The 16178-nt window shown below is 49.2% G+C and overlaps 2 protein-coding genes across 5 annotated transcripts in view; one reads left to right on the top strand and one right to left on the bottom strand.

Moving 5' to 3' along the window:
* Positions 1–16178, bottom strand: part of LOC134983889 (zinc finger protein 260-like) — a 185480-nt gene that overhangs the window by 43826 nt on the left and 125476 nt on the right. The window lies entirely within an intron of this gene.
* LOC134983887 (zinc finger protein 260-like) overlaps positions 1–16178 on the top strand; it is a 37295-nt gene that overhangs the window by 13385 nt on the left and 7732 nt on the right. The window lies entirely within an intron of this gene.

The raw sequence follows: 16178 nt of genomic DNA, 5'->3' as shown, positions 1-16178 counted from the left end.
TGGCAGACATGTCATCCCAGCTCATCAGCTAATCAAAAGACACAACAACTGCAGCAGGCTGTAGCAGACCTAGCTGCAAGGGCAGATAATAAACAGCCCCTTCTCCCTAGTTCAGGGCCACATAAGCGTAGGCTGCCTGAGTTACTCTCAGAATCTGAGGACGAGGTACAGGAGGAGGGGGAGGAATGGGATCCTATTACAGAGGACTCACCTTCTGCCATACAGCAGTCGTTTTTCTTAGCACAGAAAAAGAAATTAGTGTCACTTTCCCTGATTCTAAGGAACTAGATGACATGTTTAAGTTAACCTGGAAAAATCCTGATAAAAAATACCAGGTGACAAATCGGTTTCTGAACACTTTCCCATTTACTCCAGAAGGCAGGAAACACTGGGAGAGCCCCCGGCAGTAGACGTATCAGTCTCTCGCCTATCAAAGAAAGTGCTATTACCAGTCCCTGGCTCCTCTACATTAAAGGAAAATAGAGACTACACTAAAGTCTATTTCTCTTACGTCCTAGAGGATGCTGGGGACTCCGTAAGGACCATGGGGTATAGACGGGTCCACTGGGAGCCAAGGGCACTTTAAGAATTTTATAGTGTGGGCTGGCTGTTCCCTCTATGCCCCACCTACCAGACTCAGTTTAGAAAATGTGCCCGGAGGAGCCAATCACAGCTAGGGGAGCTCCTGAGGAGTTTTTCTGTTTGTTATCTTACAGGCAGGCTGGGTAGCACCAGCATGTCTGCTTCGTGGGACTTAGGGGGGAGAACGGCCCAACTTCCTGATGCGTTAATGGTCCCGTTACTCTGCTGACAGGACACTGAGTCCTTGAGAGTCCTATCCGCAATCCCCACCACGACGAGCGTACAGACCCGCAGCGTGCTGACACCCCTAACAGAGCCAGAAGTAAGAAGAGTGGTGAGTATAATGCTGGCGTCCCAGCTAGTGGTTCACCAGCACAGATGGCGGCACATGGGTAGGAGCGCAGCGCTGCAAGGCGGCGGCTCCAGGCTTTCAGTACACACTGAGGTGTGATCACACTGAGGGGCGAGCTGACACTCACAGTACTCAGGACACTGGCAGATACAGCCTTACAGGGGTCTTACCCATCGTGTAAGCATAAAAAGTACCTCAGGCCAGTATAAAATGCGGGAAGACCGTGCGCCATTAAGGGGGCGGGGCCTTCACCATGAGCAGATCCAGCAGCTCACCAGCGCCATTTTCTCTCTGCAGCTCACACAGAAAACGCCCCTCCATATCAACTCCAGACTACCTCGGCGGTACCAGGGGGTTATAGAGGGGAGGGGGCAGCAGTTATATCCTTACTAATACCCTACTAAGGGTATTTAGTCTGCACCTGGCTAAGTTATTTGTTAGCTAATGGGGCTCTGTGTGGCTGGTGTCCTCATTCCTCTGTGTCTCTCTAAAGGGCTCTGTGTGGAATTGTGCTTACTGCATATTCTCCTGTGTGTGTGTGTGTGTGTGTGTGTGTGTGTGTGTGTACCTCACATTACAATGCCCAAGGAGTGTGTTTTCTGCACAGCAGAATGTTTTTCCTCCCCAGGGGGATCACTACAGTGTACTCAGGACAGTACACATTCTCAGGCTACTGGGTCTGAACCGCCTTGGTTGGACTCCATAAAGGGGATGATTAGTAATATTTCAAATAAACTCTCCCATACTGAGAAGGAGACGCAGTATTTGAGAAAGTCTGTGGAGAACCTGATGAATAAAGATTCAGCTCCCACACCTGCGCCTCTAACCCCTCCCATTTACCCACAGAAGCGTACACTGGCCCAGATATTGCAGGCTGACACTGATGACGATGCCTCAGATACAGGGGACGGTGAGGTGGATCTGGGGGGAAGGGGGGCGGCTCTCGCTCTAGGGGTGCAGGCTCTGATAGAGGCCATTAGGGATGTATTGCAGATTTCAGAAAAAGTAACAGTAGAAGAGGAAGAATCTTATTTTAATGTAAAAAAGATCCTCAGTTACTTTCCCTGCGTCAGAAGAGTTACGTTCTCTTTTTGCAGAAACTTGGGTAAATCCAGAGAAAAAGTTTCAAATCCCTAAAAGATTGCTCACCTCATTTCCTTTCCCTCAGGATGATAGGAAGAAATGGGAAAATCCACCGATAGTGGACGCCTCTGTGTCTAGATTGTCACGTAAAATTATTTACCTGTCCCAGGCGCAGCCTCCTTAAAGGATACAACTGACCGCGGAATTGAGATCACACTCAATCTCTGTACACAGCTGCTGGGGTGGCAAAATGGTCAGGTAACCTAATTGATGATTTAGATTCTCTGCATAGGAGTGAAATTGAATTACTCTTGCATCACATTCAGGACTCTGCAAACGTTATGGTGGAGGCCATGAAGGAAATTGGCCTGCTTAACGCACATGTCAGTGTCAGCACGCAGAGGCTTATGGCTACGCCAATGTACTGTGGATGCAGATTCCAGGAGAAGCGTGGAGAGCCTGCCCTTCACAGGTGAGGCCTTGTTTGGAGATGGACTGGATACGTGGATATTCAAGGCGACTGCGGGTAGGTCGACATATCTTCTTTCCGCAGCAACCCCAGCTAGAAAATCATATTCTGCCCCTACGTTGCAGTCCTTTCGGGCAGCAAAATTTAAAAACAGATCCAAAGGTTCCTCCACTGCCTTTAGAGGTGGTCGAGGAAAATCCAGAAAACCTGCAACTACAGGTTCTCAAGAACAGAGCTCAGGTTCTGCTTCCTGAAAGTCTTCAGCATGACGGTGGACCACACTGCCTGGAGAAAAGGCAGGTTGGAGAACGTTTAAAGGATTTCAGTCATATCTGGGCAACATCATGCTTAAGTCTCTGGGTCAAATATCTTATTGCCCAGGGATACAGACTGGAGTTTCAAGAACTCCCACCTCACAGATTCCTCAAATCAGGATTACCAGCTCTCAGGAAGCAAGTACAATCCTGCAACAGGCAATTCAAAAGTTGGTTCAGACACAGGTCATTGTCCCAGTTCCACCTCAGCTATAGAACAAGGGTTATTTCTCTTACGTCCTAGAGGATGCTGGGGACTCCGTAAGGACCATAGGGTATAGACGGGCTCCGCAGGAGATAGGGCACCTAAAAGAACTTTGACTATGGGTGTGCACTGGCTCCTCCCTCTATGCCCCTCCTTCAGAACTCAGTTAGATTCTGTGCCCAGAGGAGAAAGGGTACAATGCAGAGAGCTCTCCAGAGTTTTCTGTTTTGAAGATTTTGTTAGGTTTTTTATTTTCAGGGAGTCCTGTTGGCAACAGGCTCCCTGCATCGTGGAACTGAGGAGAGAGAAGCAGAGCTGGCTTGTCAAGTTGGGCACTGCTTCTAAGGCTACTGGACACAATTAGTTTCAGAGGGAGTCGGAACACAGGTCTCACCTGGGATTCGTCCCGGAGCCGCGTCGCCGTCTGCTGAACTTCACAGGCTGGAAAAAAGAGGAGGGGGGCACTTTGGCGACGCAGTGAGTGGGAATTAAGGTTATACAGGTTGAGTATCCCTTATCCAAAATGCTTGAGGCCAGAGGTATTTTGGATATGGGATTTTTCCGTATTTTGGAATAATTGCATACCATAATGAGATATCATGGTGATGGGGCCTAAATCTAAGCACAGAATGCATTTATGTTACATGTACACCTTATACACACAGCCTGTTTGTAATTTTAGCCAATGTTTTTTATAACTTTGTGCATTAAATAAAGTGTGTGTACATTCACACATTTCATTTATGTTTCATATACACCTTCGTCTCCTGACACAGCGGCCCTTAAGGACCCTGCAGATCGCAGGCAAGAAACTACCTTAAAGTGTATTTATTCTCATACGGGTGCTGTGCCAAGACCGACAATTGCGTCGGCATGGGTGTGTAGCGCAATTGCAGCTTGGACAGATGAGCTGACAGATCACTTTGATAATATGGATAAGGATACTATATTCTTAACTCTAGCCCATATTAAAGACGCAGTTTTATTTATGAGGGATGCTCAAAGAGACATTGAATTGCTGGCTTCTAGGGCCAATGCCATGTCTATCTCTGCGAGAAGATCCTTATGGACTCGCCAATGGACGGGTGATGCGGATTCCAAGAAACATATGAAGTACTACCCTATAAGGTATATGTATTGTTTGGGGATGGGCTGACGGACCTGGTTTCCACAGCTACAGCAGGTAAATCAAATTTTTTACCATATATTCCTCAACAGCAAAAGAAAGTACCACCCTATCAGATTCAGTCCTTTCGGTCGCACAAGTCCAGAAGAGGTCGGGGATACTCTTTCCTTGCCAGAGGTAAGGGCAGAGGCAAAAGAGCACCTGCTCCGGCAGGTGCCCAGGAACAAAAGTCCTTCCCGGCTGCTCCAAAACCCACAGCATGACGCTGGGGCTCTCCTGAGGGAGTCCGCACCGGTGGGGGCACGTCTTCGACTTTTCAGTCAGACCTGGGTCAGATCAGACCTGAATCCCTGGGTGTTGGAAATAGTTTCCCAGGGTTACAAACTGGAATTCGAGGAGGTGCCCCCGCGCCGATTTTTCAAATCGGCCCTACCAGCTTCCACATCGGAAAGGGATGTAGTATTAGCTGCAATTCAAACGCTGTGTATACAGCAAGTGATAATCAAGGTTCCCCTGCACCAGCAGGGAAGAGGCTACTACTCAACCCTATTTGTGGTCCCGAAACCGGACGGGTCGGTCAGACCTATTTTGAATCTGAAATCCCTAAACCTGTACATAAAAAGATTCAAATTCAAAATGGAATCACTCAGAGCGATAATAGCCAACATGGAGGAGGGGGAGTTTATGGTGTCTCTGGACATAAAGGATGCGTACCTTAATGTCCCCATATATGCCCTCCATCAGGAATACCTGAGATTCGCTGTACAGGATTGTCATTACCAATTTCAGACGTTGCCGTTTGGACTTTCCACGGCCCCGAGGATTTTCACCAAGATAATGGAGGAAATGATGGTGGTCCTGCGCAAGCATGGAGTCACAATTATCCCATACTTGGATGATCTCCTGATAAAAGCGAGATCAAGGGAGAAATTGCTGAGCAGTGTGGCGCTCTCTCTGAGAGTGCTCCAGCAACACGGTTGGATTCTAAATCTACCGAAGTCACAGTTGATTCCGACAACTCGACTACCGTTCCTAGGTATGATACTGGATACGGAACAAATGAAGGTTTTCCTCCCAATAGGGAAAGCCCAGGACATCCAGAACATGGTCAGAGACCTGCTAAAACCAAAAAGGGTGTCAGTTCACCAATGCACTCGAGTTCTGGGAAAAATGGTGGCGGCCTACGAGGCCATTCCCTTCGGAAGGTTCCATGCAAGGACTTTTCAATGGGACCTTCTGGACAAGTGGTCCGGGTCCCATCTGCACTTACATCGGAAAATAATTCTGTCCCCAGGAGCCAGAGTGTCTCTCCTGTGGTGATTGCAAAGTGCTCACCTGCTGGAGGGTCGCAGGTTCGGAATTCAGGATTGGATCCTGGCGAGCCTCCGAGGATGGGGAGCAGTCACACAAGGAAAAAAATTTCAGGGACTTTGGTCAGACCAGGAGTCCTATCTACACATCAATGTGTTGGAACTCAGGGCCCTTTACAACGGCCGTCGACAAGCGGAGAGTCTTCTTCGAAACCTACCGGTTCTGATTCAATCAGACAATGTCACAGCAGTGGCTCATGTGAACTGCCAATGCGGGACAAGAAGCAGAGTCACGATGGCGGAAACCACATGATTTTCCGCCCAGCGAAGAATATTGGTAAGCGCTCTGTCGGCTGTCTTCATTCCGGGAGTGGACAACTGGGAAGCAGACTTCCTCAGCAGACACGATCTCCATTCAGGAGAGTGGGGACTTCATCAGGAATTCTTTGCAGACTTCCTCAGCAGACACGATCTCCATCCAGGAGAGTGGGGACTTCATCAAGAAGTCTTTGCAGATATAACACGTCCTTGGGGAACTCCTCAAATAGACATGATCGCGTCACGCCTCAACAAAAAACTTTGGAGGTATTGTGCCAGGTCTCTGGACCGCCAGGCATTGGCTGTAGACGCTCTAATAACAATGTGGGTGTTCAAATCGGTCTACGTGTTTCCTCCTCTTCCTCTCATCACAAAAGTGTTGAGGATCATAAGGCAAAGAAGAGTACAGACGATACTCGTTGTCCCGGACTGGCCTCGAAGGGCCTGGTACTCAGATCTACAAGAGATGCTCACAGGAGATCCCTGGCCTCTTCCTCTGAGGGAAGACCTGTTGCAACAGGGGCCCTGTGTATTTCAAGACTTACCGCGGTTCAGTTTGACGGCATGGCGGTTGAACTCCGAATCCTAGCGAAAAAGGGGATTCTGGAAGAGGTCATCCCTACTTTAATAAAGGCTAGGAAGGAGGTGACGGTTAAGCATTATCACCGTATCTGGCGAAAGTATGTGTCTTGGTGTGAAACCAAGAATGCGCCTACGGAAGATTTTCATCTGGGTCGTTTTCTCCACTTCCTACAGACAGGAGTGGATATGGGCCTGAAATTAGGCTCTGTTAAGGTACAGATTTCGGCCCTCTCTATTTTTTTTCAGAAGGAGTTGGCTTCTCTTCCAGAAGTCCAGACGTTTGTAAAGGGAGTGCTGCACATCCAGCCTCCTTTTGTGCCTCCAGTGGCACCGTGGGACCTCAACGTGGTGTTGCAGTTCCTAAAATCACACTGGTTTGAACTGCTTAACAAGGTTGAGTTGAAATTTCTTACCTGGAAGGTGGTCATGTTGTTGGCCTTAGCATCAGCAAGGCGAGTGTCAGAACTGGCTGCTTTGTCACACAAGAGCCCCTACTCGATTTTTCATGTGGATCGAGCTGAATTGAGGACACGTCCGCAATTTTTGCCTAAAGTGGTTTCTTTGTTCCATGTGAAACAACCTATTGTGAAACCTGTGGCTACAAGTGACCTGGAGGATTCCAGAGCCCTGGACGTAGTCAGGGCCTTAAAGATTTATGTAGCCAGGACGGCTAGAATTAGGAAAACAGAGGCTCTGTTTGTCCTGTATGCAGCCGATAAGATTGGCGCACCTGCTTCGAAGCAGACTATTGCTTGCTGGATCTGTAATACGATTCAGCAGGCTCATTCTACGGCTGGATTGCCGGTACCAAATTCGGTTAAGGCCCATTCCACTAGGAAGGTGGGCTATTCTTGGGCGGCTGCCCGAGGCGTCTCGGCATTACAACTTTGCCGAGCGGCGACTTGGTCGGGGTCAAACACTTTTGCTAAATTCTACAAGTTTGATACCCTGGCTGATGAGGACCTAGCGTTTGCTCAGTCGGTGCTGCAGAGTCATACGCACTCTCCCGCCCGATTGGATGCTTTGGTATAAACCCCATTGTCCTTACGGAGTCCCCAGCATCCTCTAGGACGTAAGAGAAAATAAGATTTTAAACCTACCGGTAAATCTATTTCTCCTAGTCCGTAGAGGATGCTGGGCGCCCGTCCCAGTGCAGAAACTCTCTATATAGTTGTTGCTTAAATAAGGGTTATGTTACAGTTGACATCGGTCTTGGACCGTTGCTGTTATTGTTCATACGGTTAACTGGTTTTGTATGATCCAGGTTACGTGGTATGCTTGGTGTGGGCTGGTATGAATCTTGCCCTTGGATTTCTAAATCCTGCCTTGTAGTGTCCATCTCCTCTGGGCACAGTTCTCTAACTGTGAGGAGCCAGTGCACACCCATAGTCAAAGTTCTTTTAGGTGCCCTATCTCCTGCAGAGCTCGTCTATACCCCATGGTCCTTACGGAGTCCCCAGCATCCTCTACGGACTAGGAGAAATAGATTTACCGGTAGGTTTAAAATCTTATTTTTTCCAACCTGTTCGTAGTACGAAGCCGGATTGTTTGGAAAGCCCATCTTGAACCTAAAATCCTGAACCCATACTTATGAATATTCAAATTCAAGATGGAGTCTCGGTGATCTCAGGTCTGGAGGAAGGGGAATTCCTGGTGTCTCTGGATATCAAGGATGCATTCCTTCATATTCCGATCTAGCCATCTCATCAGGCTTATCTAAGGTTTGCAATACAGGACTGTCACTACCAGTTCCAGGCCCTGCCATTTGGCCTCTCCACAGCACCGAGGGTGTTCACCAAGGTCATGGTAGAGATGATGATGCTTCTCCTCTACAACAGGGAGTGAACATAATTTCATACCTGGACGATCTACTGATAAAGGCATCCCCCAGGAAGAGGTTGTTACAAAGCATTGCCCTCTCAACTCAACTACTCCATGATCACATGTGGATTCTGAACCTTCCAAATTCACACTTGGAACCGACAAATAGGCTACCCTTCTTGGGAATGATACTCGATACAGAAGTACAGATGGTGTTCCTTCCATTGGAAAAGGCATTGGTGATCCAGTCAATGGTCCGGGATGTCCTGAAGTCAACTTGGATATCGGTACATCAGTGCATTTGCCTACTGTGGAAGATGGTAGCCTCCTACGAGGCACTGCAGAACGGAAGGTTTCACGCAAGGCCCTTCCAGCTGGATCTCTTGGACAAGTGGTCCGGATCGCATCTTCACATGCACCAGAAGATACGCCTCTCGCCGAAAGCCAGAATTTCACTCCTCTGGTGGCTACAGACTTCTCACCTGATTGAAGGCTGCGGCTTCGGGATTCAAAATTGTATTCTACTAACCACATATGCAAGCCTCAGAGGTAGGGGAGCAGTCACCTAGAGTGAAAACTTACAGGGAAAATGGTCAAATCAAGAAGCCATTCTTCCAATAAACATTCTGGAATTTAGGGCCATATACTATGCCCTTCAATAAGCGGCACATCTTCTTCAAGATCAAGCCATTCAGGTACAGTCGGACAATTTGACTGCGGTGTCGTACATAAACCGGCAGGGTGGAACAAAGAGCAGAGCTGCAATGTTAGAGGTAACAAGAATTCTCCTCTGGGCAGAAAAACACGCTGTGGCATTGTCGGCAATCTTCATTCTGGGATTAGACAACTGGAAAGCAGACTTCCTCAGCTGAAGTGACCTACACCAAGGAAGGTGGGGCCTCCTCCCAGAGGTGTTCGGTGACGTGACAAGTTGGTGGAGAATTCCTCAGATCGACATAATGGCCTCTCATCTCAGCAAGAAGCTCAGGTGGTATTGTTCCAGGTCGAGAGACCCACAAGCAGTGTCGGTGGACGCGCTGGTGACTCCGTGGGTTTACCAGACAGTGTATGTATTCCCTCCACTTCTGCTCTTCACAAAAATTCTCAAAATAATCAAAAAGATAAGGATTCAGGAGTTGCTCCTAGAGGATCCGTGGCCTCTTTACGAGGACCTTCTGCAACAGGGGCCGTTCATCTACCAAGACTTACCACAGCTACGTTTGATGGCATGGAAGTTGAGCGTCAGATTCTAGCCCGGAAAAAGGATCCCGTACAAGGTAATTCCAACCCAGGAAGGGAGTAATGTCTAAGCATTACCATCATATTTGGAAAAAATGTGTCTTGGTGTGAATCCAAGCAGTTTCCTGCGGTGGAGTTTCAACTGAGATGTTTACTTCTCTTTCTGGAAGCAGGTGTGGATGTGGGCCTTCACCTGGGCTCTATAAAAGTCCAGATTTCGGCCTCGTCAATTTTCTTCCAGAAATAATTGGCTGCCCTCCCTGACGTTCAGACGTTTCTTAAAAAGGGGTTCTGCACATCCAACCGCTCTTTGTGCCTCCTACAGCACCTTGGGATCTTAATGTGGTGTTGCAGTTCCTGCAATCAGATTGGTTTGAGCCTTTACAGGCGGTGTTGGCCTTCGTGTCAGCAAGAGGTATGTCGGAATTGGGGGCGTTGTCTCATAAGAGCCCATACTTAATATTCCATGAGGATAGAGCTAAACTCAGAACGCATCAGCAATTTCTTCCTAAGGTTGTGTCGGCTTTTCATATCAACCAACCTATTGTCAGTGGCTACTGACACCTCGGCTACTTCAAGGGCCTTGGATGTTGTGAGGGCCTTGAAGGTGTATGTAAAGCGGACAGCTCATCAAAGGAAATCGGATGCGCTATTTGTGCTTTATGATCCCAATAAGATTGGGTGTCTAAGCAGACAATTGCTCGCTGGATCAGGCTTACTATCCAGCATGCTTATTCCATGGCAGGATTGCCGGTTTTAAGATCTGTACAGGCCCACTCTACTCGTTCAGTGGGTTCTTCCTGGGCAGCTGCCTGGGGTGTCTTGACTTTACAACTTTGCAGAGCGGCTACCTGGTCAGGTTCGAACACGTTTGCCAAGTTCGATACTTTGGCCTCTGAGGACCTTCAGTTTGGTCAGTGTGTTCTTGTTCTACAGGAACCTCAGCACTCTCTCACCCGGTTTGGGAGCTTTGGTACATCCCCATGGTACTAAATGGAACCCCAGTATCCTCTAGGATGTAAGAGAAAATAGGATTTTAATTACCTACCGGTAAATTCTTTTCTCGTAGTCCGTAGAGGATGCTGGGCGCCCGCCCAGTGCTTTGTGTTTTACTGCATATTTACTAGGTTAAGTATTGTTGGTTCAGCTGTTGCTGTTCCTGTTCAAGTTTGCTTAGCATGGCTTTCCTCTTGTTATGTGTGTGCTGGTTCGAATCTCACCACTGTCCTTGTATATCCTTCTCTCGAAGTATGTCTGTCTCCCCCGGCACAGTTTCTAGACTGAGTCTGGTAGGAGGGGCATAGAAGGAGGAGCCAGCCCACACTATTAAATTCTTAAAGTGCCTTTGGCTCCTAGTGGACACGTGTTTACCCCATGGAATGAAATGGACCCCAGCATCCTCTACGGACTACGAGAAAAGGATTTATTGGTAGGTAATTAAAATCCTATAGCTGGTGTATCACAAAGACCTGTGATAGCGGGTTGCTGGATGACACATGCCATTCACACATGGGCGGGTCAAATTCAAGAGGTCCTTGCAGGAGAAATTTCCCTGGTAACTACAGTGACTCTCATAAAACACAATCAGGACAGTGCACGCATCTTGTGTGACTCTCTCAAGGAGATAGGTGCTATTAACGCTAGGACTACTGCCATGGCAGTGTCGACGCGCAGAACTTTGTGGCTGCGTCAGTGGATAGCGGACGCAGATTCCAAGCGCAGTGTGGAGTCTCTTCCTTTTTCAGGGGAGTGGCCATTCGGGGTTGAGTTGGATACGTGAATTTCAAAGGTTACTGCGGGGAAATCCACGTTTCTCCCCTCCGGGGCCCTGCCGGCTAAGCGTTCCTACCCAGGGCTGTCTACCCAGTACTTTCGGACTGCCAGGTTCAGATCAAGAGCCAGATACACCTGAAACGCGGCGAGAGGCACTAGAGGCAAGACAAAAAAAACAGCCGCCGCAGGTTCTTGGGAACAAAGCACCAGTTCAGTTTCCACGAGGGCCTCAGCATGATGGTGACCCCCCCATCCTGATGGGATCTCGAGGTGGGAGCGCGATTGCATTACTTCAGCCGCATCTGGGAAAGCTCCTGCCAGGATGCCTGGGTAAAGGATCTCATTTCTCAGGGCTACAAGCTGGAGTTCAGCAGTGCTCCTCCCCAACGATTTTTCAAGTCAAGCTTACCAGTTTAGGAAGATACAGGAGTTACGCTGCAACAGGCCATTCTAAAGTAGGCCCAGTCCCAAGTCATTGTTCCAGTGCCACTACAACAGGGAAAGGGTTACTACTCCAACCTGTTTGTGGTACCAAAACCGGATGGTTCAGTAAAGCCCATTTTGAATCTAAAATCCTTGAACCCTTATCTAAAGGTTTTCAAGTTCAAGATGGAATCCTTGTGAGCAGTGATTGCGGATCTGGAAGAACAGGAGTTCATGGATATAGAGGACGCTTATCTCCATATCCCGATTTGGCCGCCTCACCAGGCTTACCTACGGTTTGCCCTGCTGAACGATCACTACCAGTTCCAGGCGCTACCCTTCGGCCTGTCCACAGCTCTGAGGGTCTTCACAAAGGTGATGGCAGAGATAATGTTCCAGCTCTGAGTCTAGGGGATCAGTATTGTCCCTTACCTAGACGAGCTCTTGATAAAGGCTAGATCCAGGGAGCTTCTGTTGCTCAATATAGGCCGCACTATTCAGCTTCTGTCACATCATAGGTGGATCCCACCTGGAGCCTACTCAGCAGCTCCTATTACTGGGAATGTTTCTCAATGCAGTGGCTCAGAAAGTATTCCTCCTAGAGGACAAGGCAAGGACGCTCCAGGATGTGGTCCGAGCGGTTCTACGACTGAATCGGATCTCCATCCATCTTTGCATAAGATTGTTGGTAAAGATCTAAGCCTCATACGAGGCGATCCAGTATGGAAGGTTCCATGCCAGAACATTTTAATTGGATCTCCTGAGCTAATGGTCCGGTTCACATCTTCAGATACCCCGGATCATACATTACCGTTCAAAAGTTTGGGGTCACTTAGAAATGTCCTTTTTTTTTTTTTTTTTTTTAAGGAAAAGCACTGTTTTTTTCAATGAAGATAACATTAAATTAATCAGAAATATACTCTATACATTGTTGATGTGGTAAATCACTGTACTAGCTGCAAACGTATGGTTTTTAATGGAATATCTACAGAGTTGTATAGAGGCCCATTTCCAGCAACCATCACTCCAGTGTTCTAATGGAGGTTAGGGTTAGGTTGTGGGTAAGGGGGGTTAAGTTTAGGCACTGCTGGGGGGAGGTTAGGGTTAGGCTGTGGGTAAGGGGGGTTAGGTTTAGGCACTGCTGGGGAGAGGTTCGGTTAGGCTGTGGGTAAGGGTGGTTAGGTTTAGGCACTGTTGGGTGGAGGTTAGGGTTAGGCTGTGGGTAAGGGTGGTTAGGTTTAGGCACTGTTGGGTGGAGGTTAGGGTTAGGCTGTGGGTAAGGGGGGCTTAGGTTTAGGCACTGCTGGGGGGAGGTTAGGTTTAGTCTGTGGGTAAGGGGGGTTAGGTTTAGGCACTGCTGGGGGGAGGTTAGGGTTAGTCTGTGGGTAAGGGGGGGCTAGGTTTAAGCATTGCTGGGGGGAAGTTAGGGTTAGGCTGTGGGTAAGGGGGGGTTAGGTTTAGGCAATGCTGGGGGAGGATATGTTTAGGCTGTGAGTAAGGGGGGGTAGGTTTAGTCACTGCTGGGGGGAGGTTAGGTTTAGGCTGTGGATAAGGAGGGTTAGGTTTAGGCACTGCTGGGGGGAGGTTAGGTTTAGGCTGTGAGTAAGGGGGGTTAGGTTTAGGCTGTGGGTAAGGGGGGGTAGGTTTAGTCACTGCTGGGGGGAGGTTAGGTTTAGGCTGTGGATAAGGAAGGTTAGGTTTAGGCACTGCTGGGGGGAGGTTAGGTTTAGGCTGTGAGTAAGGGGGGTTAGGGTTAGGCTGTGGGTAAGGGGGGGTTAGGTTTAGGCAATGCTGGGGGAGGATATGTTTAGGCTGTGAGTAAGGGGGGGTAGGTTTAGTCACTGCTGGGGGGAGGTTAGGTTTAGGCTGTGGATAAGGAGGGTTAGGTTTAGGCACTGCTGGGGTAGGTTAGGTTTAGGCTGTGGGTAAGGAGGGTTATGTTTATGCACTGCTGGGGGGAGGTTAGGTTTAGGCTGTGGGTAAGGGGGTAGGTTTAGGCACTGCTGGGGGGAGGTTAGGTTTAGGCTGTGGGTAAGGGGGGTTAGGTTTAGGCACTGCTGGGGGGAGGTTAGGGTTAGGCTGTGGGTAAGGGGGTTAGGTTTAGGCACTGCTGGGGGGAGGTTAGGGTTAGGCTGTGGGTAAGGGGGGTTAGGTTTAGGCACTGCTGGGGGGAGGTTAGGGTGGCTGTGGGTAAGGGGGGTTAGGTTTAGGCACTGCTGGGGGAAGGTTAGGTTTAGGCTGTGGGTAAGGGGGGTTAGGTTTAGGCACTGCTGGGGGGAGGTTAGGGTTAGGCTGTGGGTAAGGGGGTTAGGTTTAGGCACTGCTGGGGGGAGGTTAGGGTTAGGCTGTGGGTAAGGGGGGTTAGGTTTAGGCACTGCTGGGGGGAGGTTAGGGTGGCTGTGGGTAAGGGGGTTAGGTTTAGGCACTGCTGGGGGGAGGTTAGGGTTAGGCTGTGGGTAAGGGGGGTTAGGTTTAGGCACTGCTGGGGGGAGGTTAGGTTTAGGCTGTGGGTAAGGGGGGTTAGGTTTAGGCACTGCTGGGGGAAGGTTAGGGTTAGGCTGTGGGTAAGGGGGTTAGGTTTAGGCACTGCTGGGGGGAGGTTAGGGTTAGACTGTGGGTAAGGGGGGTTAGGTTTAGGCACTGCTGGGGGGAGGTTAGGGTTAGGCTGTGGGTAAGGGGGGTTAGGTTTAGGCACTGCTGGGGGGAGGTTAGGGTTAGGCTGTGGGTAAGGGGGTTAGGTTTAGGCACTGCTGGGGGGAGGTTAGGGTTAGGCTGTGGGTAAGGGGGTTAGGTTTAGGAACTGCTGGGGGGAGGTTAGGGTTAGGCTGTGTGTGGGAGGGTTAGACGTAGGCAGTGCTGCGATTTAGGATGCCGGTGTGGTTTCTCATTTCTAGCCTTATATGATGTAGCCCGGGCTCAGATCACTTGTATAAATACTTTTGACGGAAGCAGACGTTTTAGGCAGCTTGACAGGATGATCCCAGAAGTAACGGGTGCACCACAGGTAGCAGCAGTGCCTGCACAATTGATTCATGTTATATTCTCATAGATCCTTAGCTTGGTCTATTTGTGAATGGCGCTGGGAATATCAGGGAAACTTACTGTAGTGGATGCCTGAAACAACCACTGAGGTCGGGCTACAAGCCCATGACACTCCCAGAAGACACACAAGGCATGCAAGGAAAGCCACCACCCAAATTCAGCCACCCGCTCCTAGGCTACTTACCCTACACCACAGCACTTACGCTGTCTCCGGCGTTCACCTCACACCTTCAGCACAGCGTAGAGCAGCCGTGGAGCCGTCTTCACTTTCTGCCCGGCCCCTGTGTGAATCCGCGGCTGCATGTGACTAGGAGGGGGAGGCACCGCCAGAGGACTGGTAGTGGTAAGGCTCCACCTCCTCTTTTACAGGCAGGAAGCGCAGTCAATTGAGAGCCAGGAATTGGCTGCAGCGGAGCGCGTCCTCGGGGACCCACACGTTTTTGAAAAGTGAGTCCCCGTCCTCTGATCTGTGTAAAATACACGCTATAGCGCGTATTTGCGTACACTGTGTGTGTATGTATATGTGTGTGTGTGTATGTGTGTGTGTATATATATATATATATATATATATTAAGCAACAATGTGGGTCATTCCGAGTTGTTCGCAAGCAGCTGTCGTTCGTTCATTGCGCATGGATCAGGCAAAAAATCGGCACTTCTGCGCATGCGGTGCAATGCGCACGGCGTTCTTTTACAACGATTGATGTAGTTTCACACAAGGTATAGCGACACTTTTCAGTCGCACTGCTGGCCGCAGAGTGATTGACAGAAAGAGGGCATTACTGGGTGTCAACTGACCATTTTCAGGGAGTGTTCAAAAAAACGCAGGCGTGCCAGGAAAAATGCAGGTGTAGCTGGCCGAACGCAGGGCGTGTTTGTGACATCAAAACAAAAACTGAACAGTCTGAAGTGATCGCAAGCTAGGAGTAGTGTCTGAAGCTACCCTGAAGCTGCACAAAAAAATATTGTAGCCGCGCTGCGATCCTTTCGATCGCACTTCTGCTAAGCTAACATAAACTCCCAGAGAGTGGCGGCTTAGCGTTTGCACGGCTGCTAAAAACAGCTAGCGAATGAACAACTCGGAATGAGGGCCAATGTGTATAGTGTATTTGAATTGTATTTAAGGTGGAATGCACTTGGTTGTGTGTCCCAGGAGGGGGGAATCCATTACTGTGTAGGCCAGGCATGTCCAAACTGCTGCCCTCCAGCTGTTGAGAAACTATACATCCCAGCATGCCCTGACACAGCTTTAGCATTCTCTGACAGCAAAACTGTCAGGGCTTGCTGGGATATGTAGTTTCACAACAGCTGGAGGGCCGCAATTTGGACATGCCTGGTGTAGGCTGGTGGATTCCCCCAGTACTTTCCCCCCAAAATGGAATGCCTTCCTCTCTAGCCTCCCACATGGAGGTATCATAGGGAGAGAGAGGAGCAGCTCAGCTTTAAAACAAGCCGAGTGGTTTTCTGGAGCTCCTTAGGGATCACCTTTGGTGGGCAGGAAAGCATGACCGGGGATTTAGGCTGACCATTTCTGGAGCCC

This window comes from Pseudophryne corroboree, assembly GCF_028390025.1.
Source record: "Pseudophryne corroboree isolate aPseCor3 chromosome 3 unlocalized genomic scaffold, aPseCor3.hap2 SUPER_3_unloc_28, whole genome shotgun sequence".
In the NCBI taxonomy this organism is placed as follows: domain Eukaryota; kingdom Metazoa; phylum Chordata; class Amphibia; order Anura; family Myobatrachidae; genus Pseudophryne; species Pseudophryne corroboree.
This window is presented reverse-complemented; position numbering and strand designations above follow the sequence as displayed.